At 51.7% G+C, this 24,855-nt stretch overlaps 1 long non-coding RNA gene across 1 annotated transcript in view; it reads right to left on the bottom strand.

Moving 5' to 3' along the window:
• Positions 1 to 24,855, bottom strand: part of LOC144720415 (uncharacterized) — a 108,307-nt gene that overhangs the window by 36,682 nt on the left and 46,770 nt on the right. Inside the window, exon 3 of the long non-coding RNA XR_013585757.1 lies at positions 15,887 to 15,975. This is a non-coding gene — a long non-coding RNA (uncharacterized LOC144720415). The remainder of the gene's footprint in view (positions 1 to 15,886; positions 15,976 to 24,855) is intronic.

Raw genomic sequence — 24,855 nt, 5'->3', positions numbered from 1 at the left:
TGAAAACAATTCGGATAAATTCCCCAGCCCGTTAGATTAAACATTAACAACTCAATAGATCGATTACAGCAATACGCAAAGATCCCCTGTGTAGCCTGAACAGACTATTGTGGCAAGTGCTGTTAGCGAGCACATACAAATTACGGCAGAGGACACGAGAAGGTGGGTGGCCAGCACCACCCGGCCGCCTTTGTCTCCCCAGTGGCGATGTTTACACACCTCAATAGGTACTCATTTGAGTCTGAGTCGACCTCGGGGAGCTCCAGAACCGGTTTAGATAATCGTCACTGGTGTTGGCCGTGAGAGGGAATCGAACCTGGGTCGCCGGGTTCGTAGCACAGTGTGCTAACCGCTACACTACCGCTCCCCACTACTGACACAAAAAGACAAAGACACACACAAGACAAAGACACACACAGACACACACCCATATACACACAGACACACACATATATACACACACACATATACACACACACAGTCCCACGTGTACCATGCATACAGCGAGCTCCCAGCGATAAGTGTTCAGCAAAACCACCAGCTTGCCGAAGAACTGCATTACGGTCATTTTTTCTTCAGTCATGACCATCAATAAATTGAGCAAATGTGACCAACCGACAGGCAGCAACGAGACAGAGGCAACCGACAGAGGCAGCCAACAGAGGCAGCCGTGGTATGGTTTCGTTTTTCCTATGACTCATCGGTATAGCCGAGTGCCCATGCCGATTGCTGCCGAGTCTGCCTCTGGAAACCTCGTGTGTATTGATGTTGTTGTCGTCTGATGGCAACACCCCCACATCTGTAGAGAGAGATAATGTCAGCTCGCGATGGTCGCTCTCGTCAGTTACGGACTTAAATCAGCGAGTGCCGAACACAACCAGTCACGTGTCACCGACTCGAGTCTTCCAGTGGGTGAGCCGTGAAGCACTCGGTGGATCTATGAACGAATCCTTGATCACAACATCACAGCGCTACATCCTCCAAGGAGGGGATGAACGTGGCCGGATTGTAGGGGCAGCGAGGAGACTCCCAGACAGCGGTGGTTCGTACCACCACCAGGAGTGGCGAACCGCCACGCACACAATACCTGTTTGTGCACTGACATTGGCCACGTGGAATATTCGGACTCTCGTTGCAGAGGAGAGGCTGCCACTCCTCTGTCGGGAGATGGACCGCTACCCGCCTGGACCTTTGTGGAATACAGGAGGTCCGGTGGACCGGTTTTGGCTACAGTCATCATGCGAGGTGGACAGCTCTTCTCCACTTGGGGCAGCAAACTACTATACAGCAGGGAGTGGCACTTCTATTGAACAAAATAATAAAGGGAGTGTGGGAGCGTGGCGGTGAGGTGTGGGAAGCTGTAAGTTCCAGGCTACTGTGGGTTCGCCTCCCCATCAACAAGAGGCGAGGAATGGTGATGGCTGCTACGCCCACACCGAAGATGAACACCAGTGGAGGGATGCAGCAGGCAAGGTCGATGAGTCAGACGCCTTCTATAACCTCCTGTCCCAGGTGCTAGCTAAAGTGGCCCCTCGAGATCGAGTCATACTGTTAGGTGATTTTAATGCCTAAGTGGGTCATGGCCCAGACACCTCGGTTTGAGTGATCGGAAGGCATGGGCAAGATCAGCTCAATAAAAACGGAAGGAGGCTGCTAGACTTCTGTGCAGCCCATGGGCTTGTAATTACGAACATGCTGTTCCGGCATTGGTGCATCCACACAACATTATGGATGCACGCCGGGTCCAAGCAAGAACATCTGCTGGGCTATATAGTGACGGAACAGCGGATGCGGGCCCATGTCCTTGACACCAGGACCTACCGTGGAGCTGATCTTCCCACTGACCATCGACTTGTCATCTGTAAGATGCGCCTGCCATTCTTCCACTTCGGTGGTGGGTGTCCATCTAGGATCCCATTCAAACCCACAGTGGCCTGGTCTTAGCTATCTGAGGATAGTTGCAAGCAGGAATTTCAAAATCGCTTGCACCTGGGGTTAGCATCGTGCCCCCCTTTCAGGACTGTGGATCATGCAGCTGCAACGGATGCATTGGGTATGTGGTCCAGACCTCCCCAGAGACCCTGGCTGGTTGAGGAGGCTGGTTGAGAGAAAACGACAGGCCCACTCCTGTCCGTCTACAACATCCAACATCGGAGAATGAGGAGGCTTACCGCAGCCTTCACTCGGAGATTCGGAGAGCCGTATGGCGCTGTAAGGATGAGTGGTGGGTGCGGGTTACTTAGGAGATGGAATATGCCTCAGTGGCAGGCAATCGCAAATCACTATTTAATTCCATCAAAAAAGTTACTTGTAGCGCTTCACGTTTCGCCATCCGTAAGGAAAAGAGCGGTAATCCGATCTCCGACCCCCAGGAACAGGTCTGCAGGTTTGCAGAACATTTTTGTGAGGTCTTGGGGGAGGGGAATTCCCTCAGGCCAGACAACATCGTGGGGCAAGGTGAAGACGACCCTGCTAGGGCTGCGGTGCCTCAAATGTTGGCAGAAGTCGCCACCCCTTCTGAGTGGTTGACTGAGGTGCCATCTATGGAGGAAGTGTGAGGGGCGATATGAAGTCTGAGAGCAGGAAAAGCGCCGGGCAGAGAGATCTCCCAAGCGAAATGCTGAAGGAGAGTGGCATCTGTGTGCAGACTGCCCTCCATGACATCATCATAACTGTCTGGACCACTGGACGGGTTCTGCAGGATTGGAAGGAGGGGGGACCGCACAGATTGTAACAACTATAGGAGCATCTCTCTTCTCAGTGTGCCGGGAAAAGTCCTGGCAAGGATTACACCATGTAACACAATTTTTGTTCCTGGGTAGGAAGTATTACTTAATAATTGCTTATACCTAAAAAGTATAGAAAATGGCTTTACTTTAGGATAAATACATGTTACTTTTGATTAATACGTTGTTATTTTTTTATGACTTTACCTGAATCAAGAGACACAAATTCGCCCGTTTTCTCATTGGAAATAGGTACATTTCAAAATGTCACTGTCCTGGTCACAAAAGCAAAGTGTGTGTAGAACAATAGCCATTTTATGTACTTTTGAGGCATAAGCAATTAGGAAATAACACTTACTACCCAGGAACAACATTTATTTTGTTACACAGTGTTATTCAACATTACCTTGTCAGGCACACAGAGGAGAGGCTTGCAGAGCCCCAATGTGGCTTCAGACCAGGGCTGTCCTGAACGGATGTCATATTCTCTTTCCGTCTGCTACAGCAGAGGTGTAGGGAATTCCAACAAAACCTACATCTCTGCTTTATTGAGCTGGTCAATGCCTATGATACCATCAACAGGCCAGGTCTGTGGGCAGTTCTTCGTGCTTTCGGAGTCCCTGACTCTCTGCTCACAATCATTAAGGGCCTTCATGATGGTGGGCAGTCCCGGGTAAAGCTACGTGGCCAGGAGTCGGAGCCATTCCCTGTTCACCTTGGGGTGCGACAGGGATGCCCTCTGACTCCCACATTATTCAATGTAATCTTTGATCATGTAGTTCGAGAAGCTTTCCATGGCTCTACCTCAGGAATGTCCATCTGGTACAGATATAACGGGAGGCTGATCGATGCCCTGGTGTGGTCGAGGGATGGCTCCCTATTGGTCCCTATTGGTCAACCATGTTATGTATAACAAGATAATACCTATCGCATTTACACTCACATCTGTTGCTGTCACTTCTCCTGACGCTAACCGTATCTTGTTTAAAGCCAGCCTATTACTAATCTCAGAGATAATAAGATTGCTCCGATTTGAACTTGATCATTTAGACAAGACTCTCTTACAATCACACCTAATATTAACAAATAAAATGTCCACTTATGATTGGGACCATGTAGATAACATGACAGTCTCCTCTGCTAATTCAATGTCAACCAAATGTAAAGTTAACTTGATCGCTAAATTCAACCTCCTGTCAATAAAGAAGCTAGATCCACACGTTAAAAAGTTAGATGCTAACAAGATTGTCATCAATCAGCGTAACATCCCAATTTATGACAGCCTAAAATCGGTACTAGCTAAAGGTTTGACTTTCGCAGTCACCCCTAAACATATCCCAGTGGATGGTATAATCTCCCAGGACGACGTATCCCTCAAAGACTTGGGATACATCCCGACAGATGTTGCTAGAGCTGAAATTGCTACCATCCTTTAAAATGCTAAAAACCCCATCAGTAACATTAGCAAAATTGAAATAGAGGGATGACATCGTCATCCTCTCGGCTGACAAGGGCAATGCTACTGTCATCATAGATAAAACCACATACAACAACAAAATCCAGGACCTTCTTAATGATGGCAGCTACACCAAAATCAACAAAGATCCTACTAACAGCCCGACTACAAAAAACAATAAAATCATTACCAGTTCGACTTCTCTAATCGAACCAGTCAAACGAATCTCCCTCAAACCTTCTGCTGCCAGACCACCCAGATTCTATGGTCTTTCTAAGATCCATAAAGAAGGCACTCCACTTTAGCCCATCGTTTCCACTATCAACTCACCTACCTACAAGCTGGCCCGTTTTCCGTCTGATACCTTGCTTCCATTCACTGGCAAGACGACCTCAGCAGTACATAACTCAGCTCACTTGGTCTCTCTTATCAAGGGCATTTCACTGTCCCCAGATGATTTTCTCGTCAGCTTTGATGTGGTTTCTCTGTTCACCAAGGTACCCGTGCCTGACACCTTAGCAATAATTGAAGACTAAGTCCAACATGGACTGAACCCTGATGTCCTGCGCTGGTTAGGCACTGCCTTACCAACACGTACTTCACGTGGAATGGTACTTTTTACAAACAAAATGAAGGTACCCCCATGGGTTCCCCCTTATCACCAGTGATAGCGAATGTTTACATGGATAAATTTTAAACAGATGCCATCCAGACATCCACCCTACGTCCTTCCTTGTGGAAGAGATATGTGGATGACACTTTCGTTATTTGGCCACATGGCTTGCCAGCATGGAACCACATCAATTCCATACACCCATCAATTAAATTCACCATGGAAGTGGAGAAGGATGGCAAGCTACCATTCCTGGATGTTTTGATTGAGAAGAGACCTGACGGCTCGTTGGGACACTCTGTCTACAGGAAAGCCACCCACACAGATTCCTATCTGAAACCTGATTCACACCACCATCCAGCACAAAAGAATTATCTCATCAAAACACTACACCACAGGGCCTACTGCATTTCTGACCAACACCACCTAGCCAGTGAACTGGAACACGTTCACCAGCCCCTTAAGATGAATGGATATTCGGACCATATTATCCACAAAGCTGTTTCTCCAACCATGGAGAAACAACCCCCTGAGACGCTGATAAAAACCATCACGTTACCATACATAGCAGGCGTTACCAAAAAGATTGCCAAAATCTTAAACAAACACAAGATCCAGTTACGATTCAGTACAGTACACAAAATCCGTGATCTAATCCCATCTGTGAAGGATGTCATTCCTGACATGCAATATCCTGGAGTCTACAAACTAAGTTGCACCTGTGGCGATTGTTACATCGGGAAAACGAAACGTCATGTCTTGGACCGTGTCCGCGAGCACAAGGCAGATCTGAACTAATTCCTCCGCCATGGCTGACCATTGCTATAACGCTGTGGGCTCTCATGATATTGTTTTTTCCGAGACCAAGGTGCTCTGCAAACCTTCGGGCGTACTGTCAAAGGTTTGTTCATGAAGCCATCCAGATATATAAACATAGACATAACTTCAACCGGGAAGATGGATACAGATTGAGCAATCATTGGAAGGATGTTATTAACCAGGTAAAACCATAACTGCTTTTGGCCTGCCTTCATATCCGCATCTCCAGTTTCCTAACCCTCCCACTCCCAGCCCTGCCCACTTCCCCTCTCACCCCGGCATTTTCTGCCGTGCTTGAGTCTTACTTGTAGCATCCACTCCCCCTGACCCCACACCCTCACCCTCCCTGTCTCTCCTCCCTGGCTCCTCCCCCCCTTATCTTGCCTATATGGCCTCTTGTTGCAGCAGCCCCTTTTGCCCACTTCAGCAATTGTTTCTTGCTGTGGTTGTCCCACCTGATGACGGACGCTTGTGTTGCGCCCGAAACGTCGTGATTTAATATATTTTATTAAATCCTTTATATTAAGTTCGCTTGCTTGCTTGCGTGCTTGCTTGCGTGCTTGCTTACGACCGTGCAAATCTTTCGGTCGTTTTTTAACCCACTTCCCGTGATCCAATCGAGCTGACATTTTCCACACAGACTCGTTGTGCGAGACAATTAATGTTCGTGAGAAAAAAATTCCCAACATTTTACACTTTTTAGGCAAAAAAAATTCATTTTACATATATTCAAATAGAACGCACAGTGTAAGAGCCCAGAGCGTAACCCCTCCACAGGCCGTGGCGGGGTAGCGCAGTTGGTAGCGCCCTCACTTCCCATGCCAAAGGTCGCGGGATCGATCCCCGCATCCTCCACAGGCGAATATATTTTTTAATCCTTTATATTAAGTTCGCTGCCACGCATATAAAGGATTTATAGTGAAAAACTTCGTTTTTACGGGTTATACTTATTTTATATCTACGTGACTTACCGAACGAACCAGAGTATGGATCCCTGCAGTCACGAAAACTTCAAATCTAGATTCAAACTTCAAATCTAGATCATGTTATGTATGCCGATGATCGCTGCTCACTCAGAGGAGGAGTTGGAGGCGCTACTGCTGAACCTGGAGTGTGCCACTAAGAGGTGGGGTCTTATCATCAGCCCCACCTGCCTCGGTATTTTGTGTCATCAAACACTCCACCCCCTAAGCTCCCCATTGGTGATGGAGCAGTTGTGGAGAGATTGGAGTGTGTCCCATACCTGGGTAGTGTGCTTATGACCAGTTCCGGTTTGACAGCAGAGGTATTACTCTCAATCAGTCGGGCAGCATTATATTTTCATCGGCTGCACAATTCTGTGGAAGCTACCTGGTCAGCCGCTCCGCACAAAGCTTTTGAAACGTGGACCCCTATAATAGAACATCTGCGTCGGTTATAAACATTCAGGCTGGGATGCCTACGATCCATCCTGGGCTTAACCAGACTGGATTATGTGAGCTGACAAATCTTTGAAAGATCTGGACACATTCCCATCAGTGAGTTCCTGCGGCAGGCAAGGCTGCATTAGCTGGATGTAGCCCGCATGCCCAGCCACCGCATGCCCAATCAGCTTCTGTTTGGCCGCAAAGAGGGGGCTAAACGGGCACATGGTCTGGAGAAGAGATGGACTGATGCGGTACGGGAGGATGTGGAACTGAGTGGACTTGCCGACGGTGTCAAGATCGGCCTCTATGGAAGAAGCTCGTGATAGACGCTACTGGGCAATTGGAGGCAGTCGCCTCCAGCAACAACGGAGGGTAGGGGAGGGACGCTCACAACAACGAACGGAGCGATAAAATGCGGCAAGTTGGCACAGTGGGGGGTACAGCTGGTGCATCTACTGGTCATCTCAGTCAGCCAAACCCATGGCACCTGGGTCTGTTCTGAGACTTCCTGTCAGCGAGCCTTCGATACTTCACGTGGCCTCAAAGTGCACCTGGCCTGGCACAAGCACCGTGGTGACGCCATCGTAACTTAGTGACGAATGGCGGTTGTGTTGGTATTGGTGAGTGTTATGGGGATTCCCTTAACACCGGTGAAGATTATTCAAACCGGTCCAGGTCCTCCCCGAGGTCGACTCAGCCTCAAATGAGTACCTGGTGCGGTGTGTAAAGCATCGCCACTGCGGAGAAAAAGGCGGCCGGGCGTGGTGCTGGCCACCCAACTCCTGGTGTGCCGTGCCGGCTTTCAAAGGTGCTCTCTCTCGCAGCATTTCCCCTCGCGGACTGTCGAAGGCTTTATGGGGGATATTTGTCTCTACACGTGTGTGCTCACCTGTGCATATGCTTCGTGCGTGCATCTGCGTGATCATCTTTGTCTACACGTGTGCGTGCACCAGGGTGCACATGAGTATGTTTTACCCGTGTGTGTGTGTTGATCTTTACGCACCCCTGTATGTGCACTTGCATACACTCGTACACCGATGTGTACAAATGCAGTATTCTCATTCACCCGAGTGTTTGTGTGTACACGTGTGTGCGAGTGTACACCTCCAATTAGCACATTTGGCTACGTATGGTGCGACAGAAGTTCAACATACATACAAGTGGTGACGATTATCTAAACCAGCCAACATTATCTGAAGGCTGAACGGGGATCTGTGCCTCTGTGTGTCCAGCTGCGACCCGAGACTCGCTGTGCGCGTCTCGCGCAGAACGCCGACCCCGACGCACGCACAGCCGCCCACAAGGAGGACTGTCTACATAGACAGTCTACGTAGACAGTCTACGTAGACTGTCTACGTAGACTGTCTACGTAGACTGTCTACGTAGACTGTCTACATAGACAGTCTACATAGACAGTCTACATCGACTGTCTACATCGACTGTCTACATCGACTGTCTACGTAGACTGTCTACATAGACAGTCTACATCGACTGTCTACATCGACTGTCTACATCGACTGTCTACATCGACTGTCTACGTAGACTGTCTACATAGACAGTCTACATCGACTGTCTACATCGACTGTCTACGTAGACTGTCGCCTGCGCGATACTGCACTATGCACACGGACACGAGCCACAGGCAAAGAAAATGCAACGATTGGCCACGATTTGTAAAGACAAATTCATTAATTCACACACAGAGACAGCTGTACTGCCAGCAAGCACACCTGGTCACTGCCACAATGATTTGTATTTTTCAAAGCGAGCAGCGATGATGGTGATGTTCATCATCATCGTCATCATTGTCATCATCCTCATCATCATAACGACCATGACTTCCATGGAAGACAAAGATCCCGCGTATACCCTTCACAAGACTGTTGGGGCAAGTGCTGTTAGCGAGCACCTATTAATGCCAGCACGATGCACTTCGGGCGGTGTCACCAGCACCGCGCCCGGCCGCCTTTGTCTATCCCCAGTGCTGCTGTTGACACACCACACAGACGGTACTCATGTCAATGATGGTATCGCCACTGATGGTAGCCGTGGCCCGGAATCATACCTCGGGTTGCCGGGTTCGTAGCGCAGTGCGCTAACTACTGCGCCCCGGCTCCTCATAGGGCTACCCCCTCCGTTCACAGCCAAAGCATCACTATCTGCAGCAATAGCCTAATCAGCACCATCACCATCAGCATGCCACGAAGCTGAGACGTAACGGCTCACCGTGACTCCGATTCGCGGCTCCCGGTCTCTCCCGGTCTCCGCCGCTCAGATCCCGCGACCAGGATCCCGACTCGGGCTACGGGGCTGCCGCTCGACTCGGCTCGACTCGGCTCGACTCGGCTCCACTCAGCTCCACTCAGCTCCACTCAGCTCCACTCGCTCCAACAAACGCCGAAAGCCCCACGCCGCTCCCCGGGTCTCCGCTGCGCGCTCACCCAACCTCTCCCCACTCGCACTCGCCCGCTGTGATTTTAAGTATCCTCCAGCTGCTGGTGGTGGGGGGGGGTGTGACGAGGGGGATTCGGGTGTGGGTGCGTGTGATGTGTTGTGATGTGTGCGTGTGGGTGCGTGTGGGTGCGTGCTGCAGAGGGAGAGGGAGAGAGAGGGAGAGGATGGGACGACACTGCCCCTTGGCTGTCGAGCGAGGAATCGCGGCGAGTGAAGCGCTACGTGCGTAATACATCACCACAGTGAGTGACACATCACCACAGTGAGTGACACATCACCACAGTGAGTGACACATCACCACAGTGAGTGATACATCACCACAGTGAGTGGAACATCACCACAGTGAGTGATACATCACCAAAGTGAGTGGAACATCACCACAGTGAGTGACACTTCACCACAGTGAGTGACTCATCACCACAGTGAGTGATACATCACCAAAGTGAGTGGAACATCACCACAGTGAGTGACACATCACCACAGTGAGTGACTCATCACCACAGTGAGTGACACATCACCACAGTGAGAGACACATCACCACAGTGAGTGACACATCACCACAGTGAGTGACACATCACCACAGTGAGTGACACATCACCAAAGTGAGTGACACATCACCAAAGTGAGTGACACATCACCACAGTGAGTGATACATCACCAAAGTGAGTGGAACATCACCACAGTGAGTGACACATCACCACAGTGAGTGACTCATCACCACAGTGAGTGACACATCACCACAGTGAGTGACACATTACCACAGTGAGTGACACATCACCACAGTGAGTGACGCATCACCAAAGTGAGTGACACATCACCACAGTGAGTGACACATCACCACAGTGAGTGATACATCACCAAAGTGAGTGGAACATCACCACAGTGAGTGACACATCACCACAGTGAGTGACACATCACCACAGTGAGTGATACATCACCAAAGTGAGTGGAACATCACCACAGTGAGTGACACATCACCACAGTGAGTGACACATCACCACAGTGAGTGATACATCACCACAGTGAGTGACACATCACCACAGTGAGTGACACATCACCACAGTGAGTGACACATCACCACAGTGAGTGACACATCACCACAGTGAGTGACACATCACCACAGTGAGTGACACATCACCACAGTGAGTGATACATCACCAAAGTGAGTGACACATCACCACAGTGAGTGATACATCACCAAAGTGAGTGGAACATCACCACAGTGAGTGACACATCACCACAGTGAGTGACACATCACCACAGTGAGTGACACATCACCACAGTGAGTGACACATCACCACAGTGAGTGACACATCACCACAGTGAGTGATACATCACCACAGTGAGTGACACATCACCACAGTGAGTGACACATCACCAAAGTGAGTGACACATCACCAAAGTGAGTGGGACATCACCACAGTGAGTGACACATCACCACAGTGAGTGACACATCACCAAAGTGAGTGACACATCACCACAGTGAGTGACACATCACCACAGTGAGTGACACATCACCACAGTGAGTGACACATCACCACAGTGAGTGACACATCACCACAGTGAGTGGAACATCACCACAGTGAGTGACACATCACCACAGTGAGTGGAACATCACCACAGTGAGTGACACATCACCACAGTGAGTGACACATCACCACAGTGAGTGACACATCACCACAGTGAGTGGAACATCACCACAGTGAGTGGAACATCACCACAGTGAGTGACACATCACCACAGTGAGTGACACATCACCACAGTGAGTGACACATCACCACAGTGAGTGACACATCACCACAGTGAGTGATACATCACCAAAGTGAGTGACACATCACCACAGTGAGTGACACATCACCACAGTGAGTGACACATCACCACAGTGAGTGACACATCACCACAGTGAGTGACACATCACCACAGTGAGTGACACATCACCACAGTGAGTGACACATCACCACAGTGAGTGACACATCACCACAGTGAGTGACACATCACCACAGTGAGTGATACATCACCAAAGTGAGTGGAACATCACCACAGTGAGTGACACATCACCACAGTGAGTGACACATCACCACAGTGAGTGACACATCACCACAGTGAGTGACACATCACCAAAGTGAGTGACACATCACCAAAGTGAGTGGGACATCACCACAGTGAGTGACACATCACCACAGTGAGTGACACATCACCACAGTGAGTGACACATCACCACAGTGAGTGACACATCACCAAAGTGAGTGACACATCACCAAAGTGAGTGACACATCACCACAGTGAGTGACACATCACCACAGTGAGTGACACATCACCACAGTGAGTGACACATCACCAAAGTGAGTGACACCATCACCACAGTGAGTGACACATCACCACAGTGAGTGACACATCACCACAGTGAGTGACACATCACCACAGTGAGTGGAACATCACCACAGTGAGTGACACATCACCACAGTGAGTGACACATCACCACAGTGAGTGACACATCACCACAGTGAGTGGAACATCACCACAGTGAGTGACACATCACCACAGTGAGTGACACATCACCACAGTGAGTGACACATCACCACAGTGAGTGGAACATCACCACAGTGAGTGACACATCACCACAGTGAGTGACACATCACCACAGTGAGTGACACATCACCACAGTGAGTGGAACATCACCACAGTGAGTGACACATCACCACAGTGAGTGACACATCACCACAGTGAGTGGAACATCACCACAGTGAGTGACACATCACCACAGTGAGTGACACATCACCACAGTGAGTGACACATCACCACAGTTCGATTCCCGCTCACGTCTAACACGAGTGACGATTATCTGAATCGACGCAGCCTCAGATGAGTACCTGGTGCGGTGTGTAAAACATCAGCATCGGGGAGACAAAGGCGGCCGGGTATGGCGCTGGCCACCCAGCCCCTTCGATTGTCGTGTCGGCCTTCATCAGTGCTCGCTTGACGGCACTTGCCACGAAAGTCTGTGAAGGCTATACGGGGGTCTTTGTCTTCGATATACTGTGCCATCACCATGATACTACGAATAGACATCATCGACGCCTCGAGTGTACTGGCTGGCTGCTTGCTGGGCTCCTCTCTAGAGCGACAAGAGCAAAAAACGACTTCTTATGCTGCGGGCTGTTAGCATCGAAACTATCTGGGTAACTGGCTGCACGGGATTCTCCGCTCGTAACAAATAAACGTTGAATTTGAGTGAAATGGCGGCAGGAGTTTGGAAGAAGTTTAATAATGGAGAGCGACACCTCAGGAGGCGGGAGCAGCGGACACACAGGAGTGACGCGTTTCATTTAAAATTGTTACAACTTTTCAACTTGTCTCATATTAATGTTATTCTTTCGGGAGAATAGTCAAAGTCTTGGACAATAAAAACAATAATCTCACAGACATATGGTCGTGGCATGTTGTTGTTATTACTGCTCCTACATGAAAGTCAGATTGCTTGTCGTGCTCCCAAGCGCAGGGTGACTGAGAGAAGAGCGTGGTGCGTCTACAGCAATAACAACACCACGTGCCTCCATCACCTCCACCACAAAGACAAGCCCGCACGGTCATCACCAGACTGTGGGTGCAAGTGCTGTTAGCGAGCACCCGTTAAGCCCTGTACGGTCCACAAGGGAATGGAGTCGCCAAAACTACACCCGGCCGCCTTTGTCTCCCCAGTGCCTATGTGCTCATCAGGTACTTGTTCCAATGCTGGCATCACCGCTGACGTCAGCCGCAAAACATCAGAGTGGAAACTCGCATCACCGAATCGCCCGAGTCGTCAAGTGATGGCCATTAACGTGAATGGGCGTTTGTTTTCGTGCGGGATTAGCACTCAGACAGAGCACTCAGACAGAGCACACGCATGCATGACGGGGATTCAAACATCAATTTCTTTACTTACATTTTCTGGCCATCTCATAGCCCAAGCCGACACAATTGTGGCATGCCGCACCTCCGAGGAGCAACGCTTGGCTACGTACAGTGCGGAATACATTCAACATTCATTCATTCATTCCAGGTATTTCTAGATTTGAAGCTTTCGTGACTGCAAGGAATCATATTCTTAGGTTTTTTCGGTAAAGTCACGTAGGTAAAACATCAAAATTAATAAAAATAAAATAAAAAATCACGACGTTTCGGAGGCAACACAAGTCTCCGTCATCAGGTGGGACCGTCACAGCCAGATTAGCTGCATCAAGTGAGGCAATGATTCAAGATGTAATCCCTTAAAAGCAAGTTGAGGGGGGGAGGAGAGGGGGGGCTCATCAGAATGTGGTAGCCAATGAATGGAACGTATCGGGAGGGAGGGGGGCGGGGCTCAAAAACGGCACGGAGTGCCACGTACAACGCATCGGGAGGGGGAGGGGGGCGGGGCCAAAAGGATGGACGACGGCTTGGACGCGGTTTCTGCTGCACACGCCAACGCGTCCAAGTCCCCCCCTCAACTTGCTTTTAAGGGATTACATCTTGAATCATTGCCTCACTTGATGCAGCTAATCCGGCTGTGACGGTCCCACCTGATGACGGAGACTTGTGTTGCCTCCGAAACGTCGTGATTTTTTATTTTATTTTTTATTAATTTTGATGTTTTAGCTACGTGACTTTACCGAAAAAACCTAAGAATATCATTCCAGGTACTATAGGCTTGGAATATTCATCCAAGCGCTAACCAGGCTCAGGCCCGCTTCGCGTCGCGGAGCTGACGAGGTGGGACGTGTGAGGGAGCTGACGAGGTGGGGCGTGTGAGGGAGCTGACGAGGTGGGGCGTGTGGCGGAGCTGACGAGGTGGGGCGTGTGAGGGAGCTGACGAGGTGGGGCATGAGGCGGAGCTGACGAGGTGGGGCGTGTGGCGGAGCTGACGAGGTGGGGCATGTGGCGGAGCTGACGAGGTGGGGCATGTGAGGGAGCTGACGAGGTGGGGCGTGAGGCGGAGCTGACGAGGTGGGGCTCCTCCCCTCGCTCCCATGGACCGCCAATCTCACTCCTGCCGTGTCTCCCACAAGCCGAGTGTCGAGCACTCGATGATGTTGAACGTCTTTCGCACTGTACGAGGTGCCAGTTGATGGACAGCTTCAATTATAAAAAAAAAGGTGGCTCTTCCATGATTTTCCAACTTAGAGTCCCCACATCGATGAGGGTCGGTCGCCCCCCACAAACGCGATCATCTATTTATTTGTTTATTTGAGTTTTTTTAATATTCTGGTTTGAGAGTTTGTGGGTAAGTCAACAGTGGTCGATATATCGACTCACCCCCGCCATACGAATGTGGACTTTACACCACTGGGTCTGTGCAGGGCTGTAAACAGGAGATGAGCCCCAAAGCCTCGATGCTCATCGACCTCAAATTCTGATGAAGAATTCGGGCCCCGGCACTGCGCGGCAAATTCGTGCGGGGGAAGAGAAGAAAACTCGACCGCTCTCGTGGCAGCTGCCTCGCGCTGGTCACACATCCAGACACGTGGCGTGGGGGGCGTGGGGGGCGGGGGGGGGTGCTTGAGTACAAACTCAATTCCTGAGGTTAATGGAAACACGGAATATATCTCCCGCAGCAGATGCAGCGGAGTCATCCCGTGTCACGGCTCGCAGTCACTCATTTCAACATTCCGTTGCCCGCGCTCCGATCGAACCGTCAATGGAACCGAAACCAATTGACCCGTCATCAATTGAGCCACCCAAACGCGGCCCCTGCAAACGCGGTGCCACGCGGTGCCACGTGGTGCCACGCGCCCCGGTCCGCCCCGGCCCACGTCTGCCCACGCGGGCGACCTCGCCCCGGCGACTGGCAGGCAACGGGGAACGCAGCCAAAGTGAAGACGCGACAATGGTGTCCACGTGAAGACCACAACCCGCACAGCCCGTCACGTGCAGTGTTCCACTCCTCCACTCCGAAACCGCTCGCGCTTTCACGCGCCCCTCCCACTCTTGGCAGAGTGCAATCTCGTCGAGTTTTGTTTACTCCGCAAGGGATGCGCAACTGCACAGCAGAAGCGGTGCTCTCCTGCCCAAGCGCGACAGCTTTGAGGCGGAGTCGGGTTCGACGAAACAAACGCGAATCTGTGGATGCAGCTGCCGCTGCTCCCACGCCCTCAGAACCACGAGGTTCGGACGGAGCCCCCGAGGCATCGCTCCGCTGACCGCGACGACGCAAAACGCACGCACCTAGCCTGGTACGCACGCACCTAGCCTGGTACGCACGCACCTAGCCTGGTACGCACGCACCTAGCCTGGTACGCACGCACCTAGCCTGGTACGCACGCACCTAGCCTGGTACGCACGCACCTAGCCTGGTACGCACGCACCTAGCCTGGTACGCGCGCCCCTGCGACTCGACGTGAGCCCCACTGCACCGGCAGTAGCGGCGGGGCGTGTGGGGATTGGCACGCGGCACCTGTCACGTGGAAGAGGTGGAGGTGGTGGAGGTGGTGGTGGGGGTGGGCACCGATTCCTCTGAGAGCTCTGCTCGGTTTTATCCGAGACCTGAGGAGAGGGAGAGAGAGAGAGAGAGGGGGGGAAGAAACGGAGTTGACGCCGAGAGGAGTGATCACGGAAATCCGAGCGAGATGCACGATCCGTAAACCCGTATCATCAGCAGCCATGAACTACCGACTGCTGGATACAGACCCCCCATCCCTCACGAATATCTGGATGCAACAACCCATCGAGCTGGTGCACGCGAGCCCCTTGGGCATGCTCCCTCCTTGGGCTGCCAGTCCGTGGTCCTGCTCAGCCATCGGCCATCATCCCTTCTCGCAATGTATCCTGCCCAAGACCACTTCGTTACGTCCGTCCTCTCTGCACGTCCTCTACGCATGTTCTCGATGTCCGCCATCTATGTATGTATGTATGTTGAACTTCTATCGCACCGTACATAGACAACCGCGCTATTTGGAGGTGTTGGGGAAGGCCACAAAAGTAGGCACAAAAATAAGTTCTAAACCGGCTAGGCGGATTAAAACGACCACGTCGTTTGCTCGGTGACGACTTGGGGCCCCTTTGTAGAATCGCGCCCCCACCTCCATCCTGCCTCCCCAAGGTGGGAATCCCCCCGACAACCAACACGCGGCGTGACGCGGCTGATGATGCTGATGGCATCGCCAAGCCCCGCTCTGCACCTTCCGCTCAGCAGGATGCGTGGGAACGGAGGTGAAATATTTTTCTCCCGAACTATTTTCACGTTATCCAATGAGTCATCGGTTACCGAGGCAATTGGATTGCAGCCCAGCTCGATTTAGAGCCACGTGCTGGAGAAATCGAGTGGCCTGCTTGGTAGAGACATCGCCGCGGTTTCTGTCAAAACATTTTCCTCGGGATCGCGAACTTTCGCGATTTCGAGAGCCGCGCCCTTGGAGGACGACAGATTCGCGCAGCGTGGCCCTGCCCACGGTGGCACCGCCAGGCGGCGGCCGCGCCTGGGAGGGACGTGGGCACGAGTGCAGGCGAGCGCGGCGGTGACGCGAGCGCAGCACAGATGGAACGCACGGGAGCCCCCCACGCGTCTACTCAGGAAGCGTGTTGCGCACTCTAATCCGTTGCGCGGTGCTGTTTGTCGCTGGTCGCTTGTCGATTCGAGCCTGTGGGCATCTGCGCTCAGGGCCCGAGAAGCCCCCTCTGTAAACAAAGCAACCTTCCTCCGTACGAAACGTGTCACCATCACAGAGCAGATAAAAAAAAAATTCCCACCCAATTCCAATTACTTAAACACATTTTTGAGAGTAAAAGAAAAAATCCAATTTGTGCGACAGATAACGAGGAACGGAATGCACAGGGCGGGCTCGTGATAATTCCTTTGACGTGGCGGAAGAGAGCTGCAATAAGTGATCTGTCAAGAGAGGCCAAGAGGCTCGCGGGTGCGCCCGTAGGCTCTTTATCTCGGCTGCCGCACCTGCCGCTACCGCCCGGACAAATCACGGGCACGAGCACAGCCCCCCGCCCCCCAGGGAGAAAATAAAATACTCCAACATCAATGACTACCCCCAACCCCCTCCCCCAACGTCGGAGAACCACCGCCCCAGGTCTCCCTTGTTTCGGCACGATGGTGAGAATCTCAATAAGCTCTCCGCCGGGATGTAAAGTCAGGAGGTGCGTCAACCGACTCGCGGAATAACGTTCGACTCCCTCGCTCACGACGGACGCGATGTTGTTGAGAGCGGGAGGGATGGGGAGACGGGCGCGTGTCGAGACTAACGACCGAGTGGCAGCCAACGGAGGGATCACGGCCCAGAGGAGGTCCGTCGGCTCGTGTGCGGAAGGTGGATGGGATGCTTCCATCCCAAGACCGCACAAGGTGCCGACAATTTGGGGAGAGCATCATCCAGCAGTGGATCGATCGTGGCTGCTGCTGCTCATGACGATGTTCTATGTGATAAACCCGGCAGCCACTGCTCGGCATGCTTTCATCACAACGACAAACAAAATATCAAAACGTTATTCCTGAACCAAATCACAAATCACAGTCAGCGCCCCAGGTGAGCTGCGCAGTGCCGCACGCTCGACGCGTGAAGCGACTCGAGTTTCGCGTGACCACGTGCTACGCGTGACCGCGTGCTACGCGTGACAACACGCACTACACGTTGAGCTCTATAAAGCAAACAAGAGCAGCCGCGTGTCTTGGGGTATCTTTGTTTTCTTCACTGCAAGACCACGTTTTGATGGTAGTCCAGTGGAACAATTCGGATAAAGTGTAAGGCCCCGTCTTTGACACGTATCCCGTTACGTGAGCATGACACACGATGTAGGTTTGATTTCAAAAAATGCTCGTAAAGTTGTGTTCTATCAGCTTGTAATACATTGTACTGATTTAGTGTAAAACACCGGGAGATAAATAACCGATGACGATGATCACAACATTACTAACTGATGACTCAAGCGCCACGAAGCCCTGGTGCGGATTGCTCGCTCCAGGCTGCCTCTGCCGCAGCTCGCAGCTCAGCTCAAGCGGAGCGTCCCTCCACCCCTCTCAACCGTTGAAATATTTTAGTTTTCGGGTGAAAAAATATCTATCTGATGTCACATTTAGATGTCAGAAAAAAACAAGATTCGTCCGCCCTTCAGAACCCCCAGATACAGACGCTCATCGTCGTCCTGGGCTCACAATCAAAACCACGACAATGAAATATCACCCACAACCTTTAGGAGGCTGAAAATAAAACATGCCACCGTCAGGACTGGTCTGGCTCTAAGTACAGACTGAGCTATATCCGTGCCGCATCACTCGCTCACTCACATGTGAGAGACATGTAACATGTGAGAGACATGTAACATGTGAGAGACATGTAACATGTATGAGACATGTAACATGTGAGAGTCATGTAACACGTGAGAGATATGTAACATGTGAGAGACATGTAACATGTATGAGACATGTAACATGTGAGAGACATGTAACATGTATGATACATGTAACATGTGAGAGACATGTAACATGTGAGAGACATGTAACATGTATGATACATGTAACATGTGAGAGACATGTAACATGCATGAAACATGTAACATGTATGATACATGTAACATGTGAGAGACATGTAACACGTGAGAGACATGTACCAACCCGACGCGTGCGTCTTGCGCCCCGAGACACGGTGGCGGTGAGGTTACGTATGGACCGTGGCGTGTGATAGATGCGCGGTGTCTGCGTTAACGATGGGAGCCGACTCATCGTGACTGCTCAAGGGGGTTACACAACCACCACCACTACCACCAGAACCACGAGCACCACCACCACTACAACCACCACCACTACTACAACCACCACCACTACCACCAGAACCAGCACCACCACTACTACAACCACCACCACTACCACCAGAACCACGAGCACCACCACCACTACTACAACCACCACTACCACCAGAACCAGCACCACCACTACTACAACTACCGCCACTACTACAACCATCACCACTACCACCAGAACCAGCACCACCACTACTACAACCATCACCACTACCACCAGAACCAGCACCACCACTACTACAACCACCACCACTACCGCCAGAACCAGCACCACCACTACTACAACCACCACCACTACCACCAGAACCACGAGCACCACCGCTACTACAACCACCACCACTACCACCAGAACCACGAGCACCACCACCACTACAACCACCACCACTACCACCAGAACCAGCACCACCTAGACCAACAGCCCCACCACTATAATCAGATCCACCACTACCATGACAACCAACACCAACATCACCACCATTGCAACCAAAATTAACAACACCAGAGCCACCACCACTGTCGCCACGACGAGCAAAATCCCACTGCTACCATCGCCACCACCACCACGACAACCAGCACCAACATCACCGCCAGTACCATGACTGCCAATACCGCCACTAGCACCTTCACGATCACCAACAACACCGACAACGCTACGACCACCAGCAGCAGCCCCGCCACCCCCGGGCCCCACGTGTGTGATGCGTTGTCTGTGTGTGCCTGGGAGCAGTGGTGCAATGGTTAGCGCACCGTCCTGCGAGCTCAGAAATCAGAGTTTGATTCCTGCTCACGGCCAACGTCGCCAACGTCAGTGACAAATACCTGAACCGGTATGAGGACTCCACTAGGTGGACTCAGCCTTAGATGAGACACCTTGTGCATTGTGCAAAACGTCAGCTCTGCGTGGGGAGACAAAGGCAGCCGGGCGTGGAGCTTGCCACTCTACTCCCGCAGGCGTCATGCAGGCTTAAATAGGTGCTCGCTAACTGCACTTGCCCCACAATCTCCCCAAGGCTACACGAGGATCTTTTGTCCTTGTTCATGTTCCGTAATAACCAGGAAAGTTTCGGGGCAAATTTGAATCTCTGTATAAAATAAATGACATGCACTTCTCGTCGAGTCAACACACTTTCAAACATATTAATATGAAACGTGTCTATTTGAAATGCAGACGAGTTCTCAAATCCAGAGGCGTTCGCCTTTGGCAATAACGAGAGCGTCGCCTGCACGGCGCACGCCCGCTGACATCAGCCGGAGGCTCATCGCGAGCTGGACAGCGTTGCGTGATTCATGCTCATCTGGTTGTGTGTGTGTGGTTGTGTGAGGCTGATCGACGCCCGGGTGCGATCAAGGGATGGCTCCCTATTGGTCAACCACGTTATGTATGCCGATGATTTGGTAATAGCTGCTCATTCAGAAGAGGAGTTGGAGACGCTGCTGCTGAGACTGGAGCGTGCCACTAAGAGGTGGGGCCTTACCATCAGCCCCACCAAAACTAAGCACCTGCCTGGGTATTTTGTACCATCTGGCACTCCACCCCCACAACTCCCAATCGGTGATGGGGCAGTTGTGGAGAGAGTGGAGAGTTTCCCATACCTGGGCAGTGTGCTTATGACCGGCTCCAGTTTATCAGCAGAGGTCTCACTCCGAATCAGTCGAGCGGCAATATCTTTTCGTCGGTTGCGTAACGCTATGTGGAAGCTACCTGGTCTGTCGCTCCGCACGAAGCTTCAGGTCTTCTCGGCCACGGTCATTCCCTCCCTTCTCTACGCTTGCGAAACGTGGACCCCCCTAGTGGAGCATCTTCGCCGGTTGGAAACATTTAGGCTGGCCTGCCTACGATCCATCCTGGGTTTAACCAGGCTGGATTGTGTGAGGAGCTCACAAGTCCTTGAAAGATCTGGGCAAAGTCCTATCAGTGAGCTCCTCCGGCAGGCAAGGCTGCGTTGGCTGGGTCATGTAGCCCGCATGCCCAGCCACCGCATGCCTAAACAGCTTTTGTTCGGCCGGATCGAGGGGGCTAAACGGGCGCGGCACTGGCTAGAGAAGAGATGGAGTGATGTGGTACAGGAGGACGTGGAGCTGAGTGGACTTGCCGATGACTGGTACCAGCGGTGTCAAGATCGGCCTCAGTGGAGGAGGCTCGTGAAGGACGCTACTGGGCAGTTGGAGGCAGTCGCCCTCCAACAACAACGGAGGGCGGAGGAGCGACGCTCACAACAACGAGCGGAGCGCCGGGTGGCTAAAGCACAGCAAGTTGGCACAGTAGGGGGCACAGGTGGTGCATCAGCCACTCATCTCGGTCATCTCGGTCAGTCGACCCGTGGCACCTGGGTCTGCCCCGTGACCTCCTGCCAGCGGGCGTTCGACACTTCACGTGGCCTCAGGGTGCACATGGCCTGGCACAAGCGTCGTGGTGACGTCACCGCCACTTAGTGGCGAATGGCGGTTGTTGTTGTTGTTGTGGTTGTGTGTGTGGTTGTGTGGTTGTGTGGTTGTGTGGTTGTGTGTGTGTGTTTGTGTGTGGTTGTGTGGGTGGTTGTTTGGTTGTGTGTGTGTGGTTGTGTGTGCGTGTGTGTGGTTGTGTGTGTGGTTGTGTGTGTGTGTGTGGTTGTGTGTGTGTGTGCACAATGGCGTCTGTCTTCCACATTGCGTACGGAACGCGTCATTCTCAAATGTCAAAAATGTTTGTACTGCCCGTGAAATCTGTCGGCAGAAACCGAGAGATGCGCGCGCAGAGAGTGCAGACGCACGGAGACGCATGCATATGTATCCTCCATTCACATAACATTCCCCCGATTAATTATTTAAGCAAAGATGAAAACTTGTTTCTGAATTCCACAACGTTGCGTGGTCTTCATCCAGCATTGGCTAGACCAGGGCTTGGCAATAATGATGATGATACTTCACGTCGAGACCCAGAGGCGTAGCTAGGGGGGGGGGGGGCAGGGGGGTACATATGTCCCCGGGCGCCAAGGCAAAGGGGCGCCAAAATGAGGCTTACAACGTTACATTTTAACTTATTGCGGCGGGCGCGGCAGCCTGAAACTACTGCACAAATCTACACCTCAACCTAAAAGATTATATATCCCGCCACACACAGCCTACATGTCATGTAATTACATTTTGGTTCGCGCGCCTATTAAGAACTTACATGGAAGAACGTCCCAAACAACAGACAGGCGGCAGTCTTTCAGCCTTAGTCACTGCCCTGTTTTTTGGTGGCGGAAACTACGACGGCCTATTTTGAGTTCTTCTTAGTGACACCACCACGCTCCAGGCGGCTGCAGCAGCCGCAGCAGCCCACGCACGTCAACAAGCGTGGCCTTCATCTAGCAGCGTTTACTACAAGGCTCACTTATACGTGTACGGCGCTCGTACCTTACATTTGAACTGACCTAAGAGCCGAGCCATGCTCGCTGGCGGACACTAAGTGAGAGTGTTACTGTGTTAGCTAGACCACCAGCTTGCAAACTGCTGCTCAGTAACCAGAATGAAGTTCTACCGGAAACTCCTTTGGATCTTCTTGGTTTTATTGTGTTTAATGGAGACGACATATTTCCGAATTTGCGAATTTCACTGCAAATTTTATTAACAATAGCAGTTTCAATTGCAAGCTGTGAGCGGTCGTTCAGCCAATTGAAACTTATTTTGTCGTATTTGCGGCTTCAATGGGACAAGATCGTCTCAGCGATCTTGCTCTTCTTAGCGTTGAAAGAGAAACATTGTAAAAAACTGATTTTGATTACGTGATTGACCAGTTTGCGACAGTGAAATCAAGAAAAATTAATCTTTTGTAGACTATGTCAACGAGTCTACGACAGTGACTGAGTGAGCCATGTAATATAATTTATATACATTTGCTTCTTTAAATACAATGTTTCATTAAAATTTAAATTGGTATTCCTTATTCGATGTAATAGGAAACTGTGATTAAACGTGGGGGGGGGGGGCGCCAATTTTATAGTTCGTCCCCGGGCGCAAAATATCCTAGCTACGCCTCTGTCGAGACCCCGTTGTTCTGCGGGTGCTCTGGTTTCCTCTCTAATGAAGCCAAACTCCCATTGATAAACTTAGGCCAAATGTCCCAGTGTAGCAGCACGCAGCAGCAGCAGCAGCATGCAGCAGCAGCAGCAGCACCTTCTTGAAAACGAGTCGTGAGACTAGTCGATGCCGTGCCGGGCTGAACGAGAGTGGCACTTCGAGTGTCCGTACCACCACCGCCTCCGTGCTGCCCTCCTGCTCCCGCCGGGAGCTCGACGCTCCCAACCCAAACTCGTCGCGCCGGGACCCCGATGCGGTTCGGGGGTTCCAGGCTGGAGATATCGGCCGCGAGGGACTGTCCCACTGCGCTAAAGCAAAATCATATCGAGTCCGTCACCGTGCGATCTCCTGGACGAATGTTTTCCAACAGCATTTGTGCGATCATCATGATCATCATCATGATCATCATCATGATCATGATGATGATCATAATCATCATCATGATCATCATCATGATCATCATGATCATCCTCGTCGTCGTGAGTTGTTCACACGGCCGCCTCCGAGTCAGCGCGCGTCTCGAGGCGACAGAACGCAGTCACGTGGTTAGAGAGGGCTTGGAGACTACTCCGCTTAATACACCCAGTTGAGTTAAGCTTCGGCAAGAAAACTCTGGACCGGTTTACATGTTTGGGGATTCGCCAGCAGCCTGTGGCCTCGTTGTCCCTGGCCATTGGCTGTAAGAAGCCAGCGGATTACCAAGGCAGCCCCCCGAGGGACGCTCCCCCTCCTCTTGCGAGGAACAGCGATTACTCGCAAGCAGCGGGGAGCGCGCCTCACAACGAGAGACACATCTCATTTACTGCTTAATTGGAAGCAACAAGGCCTGAACTTTTAAATTAAAAAAACAAATTAATTTCCTAGAAAATATTAAAATGACTGTGAGTCATCAAACTTTCGAAAACACAAATTGCGTTGTCATGTACTTGAAGTGGTTGAAAGGAGAAAGTGGGGGAGGCAGGGGGCGGGGCTGGGGGGGTTTGAGGGGCGCGGGGGTGGGTTCCAGGATGCCCTGGTTGCCATAGAGACGATGCAATTACGTCGTCACGTGTTGCCAGGGGAGGGGGTGGACGAGGTGGGTGAGGTGGGGGTGGAGGTGGGGGTGGGGGGTGGAGGTGGGGGGTGGACGAGGTGGGTGAGGTGGGGGTGGAGGTGGGGGGTGGAGGTGGGGGTGGGGGTGGAGGTGGGGGTGGAGGTGGGGGGTGGGGGGTGGAGGTGGGGGTGGAGGTGGGGGTGGGGGGGTGGAGGTGGGGGTGGAGGTGGGGGGTGGGGGGTGGAGGAGGGCGCGCAACACTTCTGAAGCAGGCACCCAGCAGCAGCACGTGCTGTGGCTGACCGGTCCCACCGCTGCTACTGCTGCTAATTCCATTGTAATTACTGCTGCACAATTGAAGGTCGCGAGTTCAAATGTTCGCTTTTGCATCGATCTACCACATCATCATCATATTTCTACGAGGGAATTAAATGAATAGCATTGTCAGTTCGTCAACCGCAATGATCTTATGAATTTCCCAGCCCCTACCATAGGAATGTGGAATGTATTTCTTCTACCGTCTCAGGGCTTTAAGAAGACAAACATCC

The sequence above is a fragment of the Lampetra planeri genome, chromosome 8, assembly GCF_965212315.1.
Source record: "Lampetra planeri chromosome 8, kcLamPlan1.2.h2, whole genome shotgun sequence".
Taxonomy (NCBI): Eukaryota; Metazoa; Chordata; class Hyperoartia; order Petromyzontiformes; family Petromyzontidae; genus Lampetra; species Lampetra planeri.
This window is presented reverse-complemented; position numbering and strand designations above follow the sequence as displayed.